The sequence below is a fragment of the Polyodon spathula genome, chromosome 18, assembly GCF_017654505.1.
Source record: "Polyodon spathula isolate WHYD16114869_AA chromosome 18, ASM1765450v1, whole genome shotgun sequence".
Taxonomy (NCBI): domain Eukaryota; kingdom Metazoa; phylum Chordata; class Actinopteri; order Acipenseriformes; family Polyodontidae; genus Polyodon; species Polyodon spathula.
Genome location: NC_054551.1, coordinates 18,230,538 through 18,244,073, shown reverse-complemented (window position 1 = coordinate 18,244,073; position 13,536 = coordinate 18,230,538).

Here is a 13,536-nt window from a genome sequence, read left to right as displayed (position 1 = left end):
TTACAATTATACTGTATTTACAAAAAATACAGTAAAATGTATTCCCTTGCTAATTCTTGTCAAATGTCCATGAACACAAATACAGACAGACAGGCCAATTATAGCCTCTGTTCTGATGTTCAGGTATTTGAATATTTGTACCAGCAGTGACTGTATTTCTTTTCACAATCTTTTTTTTATTTTTATTTTTTTACAAAGACAGTTGACAGGAAACATAATTATATATTATTTATTCTTTTAGATCAGAAGTCCAGTGTACTAGGTAAGTAATTTTATGATGCTATTAAACATATATTAAAACGTTTTATATGTGATGCCAGTTGTTTAGTTTTCTTTTCTTTTTTAATCATTAAAAATTGTAATGTTATTTATTAAATGTGTTTTTTAATACTTTAACATATTTTTATTTAATTTTCATCTCACTGTACTGAAACAGTATCAATATTTATAATGTTTTTTTTTTATGTATAGTTTATCTTAGTGACAGAAACGCAGCTTTGTCAAAGAATTAGGATACTGTCAGATGAAACGTGCCGAGCTACTGGTAATGTATCAGATTTAAAACAGACGGTAGGCATGGGATGGCCATGTCTAGTAACATGTTGGGTAATGGAAAAAAGGTTCACAGCAATTAGACTTACAAGGCCATACTTTTAAAACATTTACTCAAGTCACTGACACAAGTGTTTTGTTGGATGCATAGAACTGTACCAGGAAAAGCTGCTTCTTCCTTTAAAAGACTGGCTATTACTGCCAACTAATAGGGTGTGCAAAAGCGCTTAAATATATTCTAAATTGTTTTTGTGTTGCCTGCTTGACCGGTGTTACTCTGCCACAGGGACTAAGTTCAAGAGCATTCATATATTTTCCCATACAGACCCTTTAAGTGCAAAATTCCCCACATGAACCACGTGTGAATAAGTTGGAAATGAAAGATAGATCTAAAGGAGGAAGCCTGAAGTGTCACAATAATGCTCTGATTATTTAGCTACAGGAATATGAGAAACTGGAAGAGTCTGAAGAGGCAACACAACACAGTCTTATATGTGTGAAATCAAGGAGCTGCAGGTAAGGAATGAAGAATCGTCCCCTCTGTGGTTTGTTGTTAAATACTGCGGGATTGGAGTATGAATCCTACTGTTCTGACCTTCACTTAAAAGGACATGTGTATTGATCTGCAGCATGTGAACAAACACACGGGGGTGGGGGGGGGGGGGGGGGGGTGGGGGGGGTGGGGGGGCAGCTCAAGGCCCTACAATCACCTTTAGAGGAAGAAAGAAAACGCTTGTTGCCAGGAAGTTTGATCAGCCACCATGGTTACTGTATAGCAATCACTTTCTTTGCTTAAACTAAACTAAACTAAACAGAAATGCCATCCTGACACCTGGAATGTGTTTTTTGGTTTCTTAGTTTTACTATAACTTATTTTATTTTAATAGATTTCTGAGATTCAAAAATCCATTAGGAACTTTCAGAAAGCAATTGAATCAGGGAATGCAGAACTGTCAATGGTATGAAACCTAACCTTGAATTCTATTTGGGCCTATATTTTCCCCAATGGGCAAAAATCGCTGGCAAATTGCCCTCACCATAGTAAGTTAATTACATGGGCAATTTGCCCACAGTGGAAAATCGGGCCCTTGATGTTATTCTTTAGCCTAATTGAAATAATTGAAAGTTCGTACATTGGTCGCTGGCTACGAGTTAACACACAGTAACTATGCATTGTGCCAAAACTTGTGTGTAGTCTCTTCTTTACAGCACTTGTGTGTAATCCCTGGCTTTACACCACTTGTATGTAGTCTCTTCTTTACACCACCATCATGAGTTCTGTTGCTCTGATATTGAGACTTTGATCATTTATTTTTGTGTGATTTTTTTTTTTTGCTTCACACCCTGCCCACCTAGATTGAGAATTTTGAACGAGGTGATCTTTTTCCAAACATACAGTGCCAACACAAATTATGGAAACAACAAGTGATTTACAGACAGACTGGGGTGGGGATTTTATTGGCAATTTTTCCTCGCAAAATATATTGAGATCCCTGAATAGATACCATCTCCTCTTTAAAAATATGCAAAGTATGTTACTGTTACCAATATATTTCGTTAGTCTGAGTGAAGAAAAATGGCCAATATGATTCCTGCCCCCAGTCGTTATGTAAATTCTTTGTTGTTTCGAAATTTTTTGTCAGTACTGTATATAACTTGAAAAGATTACAATTATGGCCCTGCAAGAGTTTCATTTACGATTTATAAAGCGTTAGCCAAGCCGGACTTGTGCTACTATTTAACACCAAAACAGTCTTCAACTGTGGGGAGTCAAAATGTGAAATATAGTGCTGGGAACAAAAACAACACTACAGGCATTCTCCAGCACTGAATTATTTCGCCTTTGCATACATATTTTTAAAGCTGAAGAGCTAATTTGATTTTGTCTATATTGTGTAACAAGATACATTTTGTAGCAGCTATCTAAAAGGTTGAATCAGGTTTTGTATTTGTGTGTAACATGTACCATTTCTCGGATATAAAATCCATCTAGGAAGCAGCTGTTTTGTAAAAGGCCAGATTAAATAGGCTGAAATTGAAGAGAATGAAACATTAAACAGGATGAAGATGAGACCTGTCTTTAATACAGAATTGTTTCCTGTTTTACAGCAATTGAAAGAGGTTAAAGACATAGCAACCTTACTGAGGACACTGAAACATTCCAAAAGACTCACAAAGATATGGAAGATTTGCTTGCTTGCAAAGACTGTGACATCTAGGGACACCACTGTTTAAATAAAACAAAAATAAATAATATATAAGCCTAGTTAAATACAAGACTATCTGGGCCAAGTCTAGTTTAAAGGTTATTAAAGGTTTAACTCTAATTAAAAAGAAAAGGTTTGTTACACTATCACTTAAATTACACCACACTAGTTTCATGTTATGTTATTGCTTTTGTCATATAGAACAGGTTTAGGGAGTTCCGAATGATACAGGTGTTTGCAGATATAATTTGGAGTATATCATCAAGTTTGACTGCTTAGTTCCTTAGTAGGTTTGACCAGAAGTTTCAGAACTAAATGCCAGTATGAGACAATCAAACCAACAAATACAGTTTCCGTGCTAATAGAAACCTACCTATTCCTCCTCTGTTTGCTTTCAAACAACCCTTGCTCCTTGATAAAGGTTTCTTAATTCTTTAAAAATATTGGAGAGCTGGCTCATCTCGTCAGAACAATATTATATTACTTAACTACATCTGCTGTATTTACATAGATGTATTAGTTTGTATTTATAGCACATCCTGTCATGACTACTTTCAATAAATACTATACATACTGTAATGTTAACATATGGCGTATACATGAACTACAGCCTTGCATTTTAACTGTAGTGTTACTTTGAACAACTTCATTTACAATCGTTCAATGTTCATGTAGACACTGAGCTTTCCTTAGTTTTCACCTGAACAAAATGAAACAGTTTGCTACTCCATTCACAGAGTCTCCTCCCACTAGTGCTAGGCTGTTACTGTTTGTATAGTTTTTTTCTATAAATCTTCCTTTCTCAATCCCATTCGACACACTCCCTACAAATTACAAAACAATTATTATTTTTTTTAAACAGATACTGGACTAATGCAAATAAAGAAACACTAATATTGCATTCCTTATTATCGCTTTGCTATAGCAATGTAAAGCATCCTGGTAGTTCAGGTTCAGGGGAGGTAAGACTATTGACATGCTGGGAACCATCGAAGTACAAGAAGTTGATAACATGCAAACTCAAGCAGTGCAACAGAATTGCTATGCGTATTATTTATGCATTCAGTTGAAATATACATAATTGATATTTTTTCAGTAAGTTTATGGTTTACTTAAGGGTTAAACAGAATAAAAAGAATAGCCCATGAACGTTCATGGAGTGTTGTTTATTTCTCTTATGATGGCTTTTTCTTATTCATGGAATAAGTGCTTCTGTTATTCTGAGTGGGAGCATACCTCAGGTAATACCATTACATAATCAGTAATTAAAGGAGCAAAATTCACCTCCGTACTGTCTTTGTGTGACCTATGGCAGAGGAAGTGAATAGGTACCAGTAAGCAACAGCACTATTTTTTGTTTAAACAACAAAGAACAAAAGAAAAAGACGAGATAATGACAAAATGGATGAAAAAAATTGCAAAGGATTTATTTATTGCAAAGGGCTAATTCTGCTTTATTTGTAGTAGATTCAGTATTTTTTTATAACCTTGCCTATACAATAACTAAAACATAAAGCACTATCATTCTATGAGTCAAATGGCAATAATTTTGTGTCACATGAAAATAAATGAAGAGGTCTCTGAACCCTCGTACTGTAGGCACATTTTGTCCTATTTGTTCAAAGATTCTTGCCAGGGCTACTTTCAGCAATCTCAGTTGTTACTCAAGAATTACTTGGTATGGCCTTTAGTTATAGTAGAAAGTTGTTTTCATGCGTTAGAAGGTGATTTATCCTCCCTTATTTTAGCCATACCATTTCCACTTCCTATAGCAGGAGGAATGTGTGTGGTATTCTCTTGATGATTATATACAACACACATATTCACACAATAGTACATTAGTATTTGTGAAGGGGTTACTATCCTTTTAAATCAAAGTATTGCCCACACTGCAGTAAATGCAACCCTGTTGGGAAATTCTCTTTGATCATACTAAAGCAATGAGAGAGAGAGAGAGAGAGAGAGAGAGAGAGAGAGAGAGAGAGAGAGAGAGAGAGAGAGAGAGAGAGCATTGCAATGGTGGAAAAACATCAGAATAGAATGGTTTAGAGAGAAAAGCAGTGGAGAGGGGAGGGGGTGTCTTAATTTCTTTTAATGTTTTCGACCACCTGAAAAGCATATTGGTCTAGTGGTGAGCACATGATATCCCTGAATCCATTTTTCACAGATCAATATGAAAATCCCCATTGGTGTACTAATGCAGTTATCAAAGGACCATATTCACAAACCTTATGGTTTATTTAAAGAATGTTTCTTTCAAGTCCAAAATATTCCTGAAACTTTTAGACTGCTGTTTGCTTATTTGGCAGCCTGGACAATTCTTAATTGATAACAAATTATCCCTTTGGTTTCTTAAAAGATCATCATTAATTACATTCCTCAAGCCTGACCTTGAGCCTATCACAGTAAAAAAAAAAAAAAAAAAAAAAAAATTCTTCCAAACTTCCAGACTCCTCCAGGTCCCTTTGAATGTGTGGAGCCCTGCGCAGTGGCACTGGCTGTTCCTCCACCACTGGTCTCAGAAAAAGTGAAGATGTTCTCAAGATATAGATTGTCTTGATACAGGGGACTTGACAAAGAGCATAGTTGAAAACAGGCTGAATTTACAAGGAACAAATTATTACTCTTCTGTCAAGTACAAAGTTGAATGTTCTAAATCTTTTAAGGAGATAACAAAATAATTCCATATCACTTAACTATTTTCCACTTCTATTAGCTCCATATGTCTCAGCTGTGCAGTTTTGAAAGAAACATGCTCAAGTAAACATATATTGTTATGTTATACACTAGGCTAAAGAAATGTTGTTTTCAACTTGCACATACTGGTCACTAGGGGGCAGCACATAGCTGCCTGTTTCCTCTGACTGATGAAAGCCTCTTTCCAGCCTGCCCTGTATCTCAACGCTGTCTGCAGCCTCTGGCTGTTTGATTTGTGTAAAGAATGTTTGAGCTAAGGAGTGTTGCCATGGGAGTTGTTTTTCAAGTTACAGTATAAATGATGTGTCTGTGTTTGCTTTGCAGCTAATAGAACGATAGTTCCATCACCTACAGAAGCGAGTATATTTATATTTCCTTCTTGGATCTGCATTAGAGATGATTGAAATACCATAGCTTCAAAATAAACCATTTAAAAGGAAATAGGGTCCTGCTTTTAAATAATTACTGCACACGTAAACTTGATTTAGTATATACTGTTTTGGTAAGTACTGTATTGGAGTTTAAAGGGCTTATAGTAAATGATGGGGTTATTACTTTAAAGAGCTGAATGAAATTCCAGTTCTAATGCATGTTGGACCTCGTAGATAAGTCAGGTTTTTACTTCTCAGTGATGTCTGGGGCTAAAGGCAACTCAAAATGATCTAGAAGAGCTAAGCTTATACATCTTAAAAGTACTGTATTGGGAACTGCATATAGTGAATGACACTGAGGTATAAGAATGGTTTGTAAACACTGCCAGCTATACAGCTAATCTTGCTTTGGAAACCTGAGCGCAAACTGACTTGCTGAAAAAACAAGTCATACATTTATTTTGAAAAGATAAGGTATAAAAATGTGACCTTGTGGAGTAATGGAGAACCAATATTACGTTTTAACAAACACTTGACAAAGCCTAATTATGTATTATTACACCTGTAAGCCGGGTTGGATAAAGGTGTCTGGAACATAAATCAATATTATTACCTTGAGTTGCTTTTTTATGTACCCTATGCTCCAGTAATCTTAACAGCAACAACAGTATTAGGAATAATGCTCATGTAACTGTGCCTAATAAGTTTTTAATTCTATTGAGGATTTCTGGTGACATAAATCGTTAGCTCGAATGATTTATCAATGTCACTAGAAACCCAATGTAGAATTACAGCCGTACAGCCTTATAAGTTTAGGTGTATAGTATCTGTTATAATACATGGTGACTGATGCAGAGATCGGATTAATAATGCCTCTGCCATCAAGGCCACCTCCATTTAATGTAGATTGGTGCTAATTGGGGAGTGGCCACCTGCACAAAAAGAGCTAGAAGTCCTCTGTTTGGGGAGAGAGTAGGTGAGTTGGGGTTTTTTGGGGGAAGGGGGGAGAATCAGGGATCGGGGACCAGGGATCGGGGACCGGGGATCGGGAATCCATGCGTTGCTGTGTTTTTTTGGGGTTTTTTTTTTTGCAAAAGTTCAGTGAAAGCTCTGCCCAGCCTAGACAGTTTTTGCTGTGTTTTGTTTGAACTTTTTGTTTTGGCCCTTGTGATGCTTTTGTTTGTTAGTTGTGTTATTTTGTTTATTAAAGTGCGCTTTAGCTGTAGCTTTTTTGTCGCTACCCTGCGTGACATAACAGAGAAATTGTAGATATGAGCAGTGATTATTTTTTAACAATTGAAGACCAAGTGTTGAGAAAAACATTGGAAAACATAATTTAAAAAATGTAAAACAAGTTTCTTTTTTAACAATTCATTTTAAGATTTAGTATTTTAAAAATGTTATTAAAAATATGTGGGTGGGGGGCGCTGGAAAACTGCATGTATTACTAGGAATTGGAGTAGAAAATTGATTTGACTTTTTCAAGGGTGGAGTTGGATGTTTCTCATCACCCGAGAGCCTCTGCTTTCTGAGGGCCATCAGTCTACACTAACCCATGGAGGTGATTTCTTACTACATTTATGTTGCTTATTTGCATCATTCTGCTCTTCCACAAATTTCTCAGTCTTCTGAAGATAACGTTTTATATATGTAGGCCATTGTTTGTTTTGGTATTGACAGTGTTTTGTTGTGTTCATGTTGGTACAGTTTCAATTTAAAAAATGAGGTTAGCAGTTTACCTAATTATACACAAGCAATCTTATTATACATGGGTCTCACGCCACCGCTGTGTATAGTAAATGCTACGGCATACCTGACATGCTGCGATTTCATCAGAGACAAGATACTTTCAGAGCAGCATGATTACACACACCTGGACACACAGAGATGCCATGCCACAGGTTTGAATACTGCCTGATCTACAAAACTGTTAAAAACTGCTATTGACAAAACTATGGTCAAGACTGGGAGATATTCAACAACATGATGTGGAAACTATGAAGGTGTTCTCTGATGGTATTTCAACATATATGGCAATAAATCATAAACACCAGGACTAGCAATATATTATCTTTCATCTCTATATACTTGAGATGATCTTTGTCTTTGTCTTTGTCTGGGTGTTTTTCAGCAGCAACTTGGATACTGCTTCACCATGGTGGACACATTGCATTGAAGCTGTTCTGTGATTGGTCAATTCCTTAGTTGTCGCACAAGAAATGACAAAAAATGCGATTCAATTCTTTTTATTTTACGTTGCCTGTGGTGTGAAAGATAAATTCTCAAAAGAATAGGCTCTATTAATTTTGTCGCATTGTGTCTGGTGTGTAGCAGCCTTAAGACTGTAAAACACAAAAGTTTATAGAAAATGATCATTCACCATGTATTAATAATAATAATGTAGCGCCCCTTTAGTATCCCTCTTTGACTACACCAACCTTTTATTATTTATTTATTTATTTATTTATTTATTTATTTCTTAGCAGGCGCCCTTACCCAGGGCGACTTACAGTTGTATACAAAAATACATATCCAGACTACAGCACATATCCAGATTTAATCAAGTTGCTACCTCGCAGAAACCTCCCAACAGAAATCTCCCTGTGAAGAGATCAAATGACGCTTGGCTTTAGATCTCCCTCACAACCTGAGAGGGTGCTAGATAAAGGGAACAGAATACCCTGGACTAAAAGGCATGACACTTTATTCCTGGGGGTAGGTGGAAGTCAGCCGGCTAGAAAAAGGACCGAGCTACGGTACCCGAACTCAATGACCCAAACGGGAAACGGTGTGGCATCCATGGATTGGAGAAGCAGATGCGCTCGTTAACCAAGGGATCATGAGCGATGGTATAAAGTAGGGGTGTAGCAAAGTAATCTCTAAATGATTGGATTTGACCTTGAAGGAATACCGTACTGTACTAGGAACAGTGAGTGTTTGTTTTGTATTCGTTAAGTGTGGGCTGTAACTGTTGTTTGTCTTTGTAGACTACCAGTAACACAATCTGGAGATTTAGCACAAGCCAGCATTAAAACAGACATCACTTTTCACCACATGCATTTCACGGAGTACTGTAGTCACCACTAGCACTGAATTTCACTCATTGTTTTGTGCTTGTGTTTTGTGTTTAGTGTGTAAAACCTGGACTTTTGGTTGCGGGTAAAACCCAGGGATTACAAATATGAGTGATACAAGCCCACTCCAACATTTATTATTTACTGGTGTTTGCCTTCGGGCTCTGGACATTGTCATTTGTTAACAAAACACCCTTGCACCTGAAAGCAATTATCTGTGTGATTAATCTGCTCTGCACTGCACTCACCTGTATCCACTCACCGCTTTACCACACTCCCAAATAAATGACAGATGGCAAGATGTGGTACAATTCAAATGCTTTATTAACACAGAGGTAAACAACCCTGAATGTAACTAAAGAAAGTGAAACACTTTCTGGAACAGCAAGACAATCTATCAATTATGAGCATGCACAATAACAGCTCTACAATTGTTCTACTAAGATATTTGAAGGCAGCCTGCCATCAAAAGCCAGAAGGGCAACAGAGCCAATGTGTGTAACAACAACTTAAAGTGGAAAATACTTCCACCAGAAAACACAAGAAAATAACAGTAGTGCCGAATCAATCATTTAACAACAGAAATGAATACGTGCAAAAGTGACAAAAAATAAATAGCTATAACAATACTAAAAGAAACACCCTGTGACTTTGTTACCATCCAGGCAGTTGGAGAGACTGCCTCCAGAATCATGAAAAAACTGCAGCTTAGTAAGTTGTCAGATGGAAACTAGCTGTAGATAAAAGCTGTCCAGAGAAGTAAGTAATACAATAAAAGTACTTAAAGAAAATACGAACAATATTAAAGAAAAACAGTGGAAGACGCTCCATTCCTAAAACAAAAACACATGTTAAAAGTGCGTTTCCTCCAACATACCATAAATATAAAATGTCTCCAATAGCAATGTAACAGGGAGAGATCTGTGCTGACTCTGCTGGCGTGTTCACGGGCTGCAGGAAGAGGGCGGCAGTCGTCCAACAACCGCCTGTGAGTCATGGCAGACACGGGGAGGTGGGAAAGTGGGTGTGTGGACTTTCCCCCTCTCTGAATGGCTGAGAGGCACGTCTTGGAAGATTGTTAGCCCTATAAATTAACACTCTGTTTTTCCCTCAGATCTGCCCTTTTAAACGCATAGAGTGCGTGGAAACGCTGGTCCACGACCGAACGGAACGGAGGTTCAGAGCGAGGCAGTGAGGGAGGGGAACCCTTGGGCAGATCCCTGAATAAGGATAGCTGAGCAGGCTAGGTAGCCAGCAGCGTAGGACGGAGATTCGGGTTGCACGGGCAGCAGCGACCGGGATATTGCTGCAGAGTGCAGCACCTTTTCTTTGTAGTTTTGTTACTGTTTTATTTTTCCTGTTTCTTTGTGCCTTCGATTTTTGCAGTATTGTTTTGAAGCACCTGCGAGTGCGCCTGAACTGTTTACCCTTGCTTGGTATTCCCGTGGTTCTGTTTACCATAGTTGGTAAGCAGACCACGGACCAACAGCGCCCTCTGCGGGCTAAAGAAACCTAACGCTCCCCTGAAATAAAACTGGGCACCTGTGTGGTGTTTTCAATTACACCTGTCTCTCTCCTGGTCAGTGAATTACCCACACCCCTTCTACAAGCAAATACAGACATTTTAAATGACTGTATGGAAACAATTAAAATAAATAAAACATTATATTACCTCAGATGAGTCATGAAGCAATATCCACTAGCATCCCCATGGCTCACCCTATAAATACCAAAATAAAATCATTACAGGAAACAAAATAAAAAGGCTAATCTTTAAAACATTGGACTGGAAGGGTCTGGCAAAGTGGTTTGCAGTGCGCAGGTGTAGAGGTGATGTCATGCGTAAACAGATGACAAACAAAAAAGTTCACGGTCCAAACAATTCTATATTTGTTTTAATTGTAATCCAGGTGATGTTGGTGATTGCAAATAATAATCCCAGGCAATACACATTGCTGTGTATTGCACAGTTTAAACCACGGATTACAGTCCCGAAATAATAAACACACACACAACACAAACACGATCACAGTTCCAGAGTGAGTGCTAATGTGAAAGTGGTAAAATACAATTTATTCATGGTACAGTTGTGAAGTGTTGTCCAGGTTGCTAGCCTTAAGCGACAGCTCCCGGTACGTGTTAGCCGAGTACAATTAGAAACGACAAAACAAACAAACACTAAACACTCACAGTTGTTTTATTACACTCCTTCAGCGGTTCTCTCGCAACCATAACAGGGCCACAAACCTACCACGTGTGCCCTGGATCCCCTCCCCCTCACCTCTTTCAAGCTGCTGCTCCCGCTGTACTCCCCTTCATCTCCTCCCTTCTCAACACCTTTCTCCTCTCTGGCCTCTTTCCCTCTGCCTTCAACCAAGCCTCTATCACCCACCCCACCTCCCCCAAGAACTACTATCCTTTCTCCTCTTACCCTTCCTCTCAAAAACCCTTGAGCGGGCAGTACACCGCCAACTCTGCTTTCCTGTCTAACCACTTTCTACTTGACCCTCTCCAATCTGGTTTCCGCTCTGCTCACGCCACTGAAACTGCTATCCTGTCTGTCACTGACTCACTAAACTCTGCTCGTGCTGCCCCTCTCTCCTCTGTCCCAATTCTCCTCGATCTCTCTGCTGCCTTTGACACTGTCGATCACTCAATTCGCCTATCCTATCTCGCTGAACTGGAAATCTAGAGACCTGATCTGGCCTGGTTCTCCTCCTACCTCTCCGACATCACCTACCACCTAATCTGGCGCCCCCACATCGCACTCTCATACCATTTCTATGCTGATGATGCTCAGATCGTCCTCTCCTTCCCCCCCTCTGACCCCATCATCCCCTCCCATCTGCTATCTCCTCCTGGATGTACTTGCATCACCTCAAACTCAACCTCTCTAAATCTGACCTCCTTTTCTTCCCCTCCTCTACTCTATCTCTATTCCTCTGGAATCTACTATGCTCTCTCCCGCCTCCTCAGCCAAGAACATTGGAGTAACCCTGGACCCCTGCCTCTCCTACTGCCTGCATATCTCCACTCTAGCATGCACCTGCCGGGTCTTCCTGAGCAACATACAAAGAATCCGACCCTTCCTCACCAACTACTCCACGCCACTCGTTGTCCAGGCCCTGGTTCTCTCCCGGCTAGACCACTGCAACTCCCTCCTGGCTGTCCACCCTGCGTCCGCCACCCATCCACTCAAGCTCATCCAGAACTCTACTGCTCATCTGGTGTTCTCTCTGCCTCGCTTCTCCCATGCTACTCCACTGCTTCGCTTACTCCATGGCTCCCGATCACTGCTCGCATCCAGTTCAAGACTCTTGTACTCGCCTACTGATGCCTTGACCAGACTGTACCCAGCTAACCCCAAACCCTCATCTCTCCCTACACCCCCCCCCCAACCTCTCCACTCTGCTTGCACTAGAATACTGGCTGTACTTCCTCTATGCTCCCCTGCCTCCAGAGACTGCTCCTTCTCCACCCTCGCTCCACAGTGGTGGAATGACCTTCCTACGGATGTCAGGACTGCCCAGTCCCTGACCACCTTCCGGTCAAGAGACACCTTTTCAGACAACACCTGTAAAACTCAACTCTTCCCTTCTGGACAATAAAGCACTCTGCCTTTAATACACTTTAACTTGCACTTATCTGCTCCCTATTTTACTGTATTTAATCCTGCACTGAATCCAATCTGTAGTATCTTGTATTTCACTTACACTCGTATCTACCCCTGATGTAACTATCAATACTGTTATCTGCTCTTGAATTGCCCCAATATCAACTTGTACTGTGTTTTGTATCTGCTGTCATTAGAACTGAAGTCACTGTATTTTGTATCTTGCTCTTAATTGTATAGTGATTCCTGATTTTTTTTTTTTTTTGTATACAATTGTAAGTCATTCTGGGTAAGGGTGTCTGCTAATAAATAAATAAATAAATAAATAATAAAAACAATAAATGTGTTGCTCCTTGTTTACTCAGCCGAGGAGTTTGAACCCCTGTCATTCTCAACAGTAATAGATTTGGGTGGGTGGGTGGGACTCTACCCTGAGATGCGCATCACCATCAGACTTTCCATACATTCCTACCAGGTTGAATGTGGGCTGTTTACTGAACATATTCCATGTGGGCAAGCAATTGATTATGAGGTCTTCTCAACTGATTTGTACAGTGGCACCAATGTTTATATCATTCAAATAAGGCCAAGGTTATGAAGTCAGACATCGAACATGTCAAGTGTAGTTCTGTCTATGCACATATCTGTCCTATATAGATTTGACACTGTTTTGAAATTACTTGGGCCTTCTTGTATATAGAATCACCAGCTAATAAGCATTTTAAATTGAATTGCAACAGCAAGATGCAGCTTTCATATATTACAGAATACATGTCAGAGATCTGCATAGCCATATTAATCAGTTATGTGAAACAAAATACAGTTCTATATAGAGGCTGGACTTGTTTTGAGATGACAACTTCATAGGTGCATTCATTGGTTTATTTTAGAAGATCAGACCACTTTTTGCATTGCTTAATGGATTGCTGTACTTAAAAGCTTTGTAGAAAGTGTGCATAATCACCCACCGTATCTTTCAAAAGGACCTACAGCTGAGACTTTCTTGTCAAACATACTGTGTG